Source organism: Chrysochloris asiatica, unplaced genomic scaffold (assembly GCF_000296735.1).
Source record: "Chrysochloris asiatica unplaced genomic scaffold, ChrAsi1.0 scaffold00001, whole genome shotgun sequence".
Classification (NCBI taxonomy): domain Eukaryota; kingdom Metazoa; phylum Chordata; class Mammalia; order Afrosoricida; family Chrysochloridae; genus Chrysochloris; species Chrysochloris asiatica.
Genome location: NW_006408519.1, coordinates 7294545 through 7295673, shown reverse-complemented (window position 1 = coordinate 7295673; position 1129 = coordinate 7294545). Strand labels below are relative to the sequence as shown.

Here is a 1129-nt window from a genome sequence, read left to right as displayed (position 1 = left end):
TCATCTTTCACTCGCAGAGCAGCTGGTAGTTTCGAACTGCTGACCTTAAGGTTCACAGCCTGATTCATAACCACTACGCTACCAGAGCTCCTTACCAGTAGTAGCTCTAAAAATTCACCCTTTGCCCCATTCATAATTTGTAAACTTACACAAGTGTCCATGTGTGCACAATGTGAGCTAGTGGTTGTACCTAAAAAGCCTGTAATCTGTTCCTATAACTTCCAGCGAGAAGACCATCTGTGGGTTGCACATCTCATTGCTGCTAGAGAACGTGTCTACTGACTTCCTAAAAGAGCCAATGCAGAGATGTTACTACAAGTTGTAAAGCTGCTGAGGATGCAGGTTTTCCAAGTTGAATACTGTGGCTGTTGAAAAACATCTCAAATCACTCAAAAAGAGCTTTGCAGAGCAAATGCCTAAAAAATTTTACATTGCAAAATTAAGGACTTTTGTTACCCCTCCTGTACAGTCTGACTCAAAATCAGCAGCTAAAAGAAAGCCCTGAAATCAGCAAAAAACAAGCAAATTCAGAAGTTCATCTACAGAAGAAATGACAGATTGGAAATGTGTGCACATTAAAACACCCCCTGGAGATACAGGACATGCCAGTCAATTATAACTTCCTCTATCACTGCAGAGGCCACATTCTTCTGCATGCTCTCAAACAGGGAGAAAAAACCCGGAAGTCTCATTAAATATGGACTTGGGAGTTGCACAATTTTCTTTTATGGTTTCAAACCAAAGCAAAAGGATTCAACACAAGTATCCTTTGGGAAAGGAAACTGGTGTTGGAACAGTTGATGAGTCACCAAAACGAGCTACCTTGGTATAATCACACGTTTCTAACCCTGTCTTCGTTCTGAGAAATATATGCTTTCCTATTTTGGAAATCCAAAGAATAGAGATTCAAGTATTAAACCATAGGTTTAATGGTGTATAGGAATACCTTGTGGGAAAATCTCTTGATAAATGCAATTAAATTCAACTCTGAGATATAATATGAACCCTATAGAAGCATATATAGATTTACTGCTATTGTCCCTAATTGCATGCTATAAATACCAGAAATTAAAGTCCAAACTGCTTCTTTAGATTTTAATAGACCTTTATCATAAAATAGTGAGTCCTA

The 1129-nt window shown here is 38.4% G+C and overlaps 1 pseudogene; it reads right to left on the bottom strand.

Annotated features, from left to right (window-relative positions):
- LOC102816508 overlaps positions 1 to 1129 on the bottom strand; it is an 81449-nt pseudogene that overhangs the window by 76320 nt on the left and 4000 nt on the right.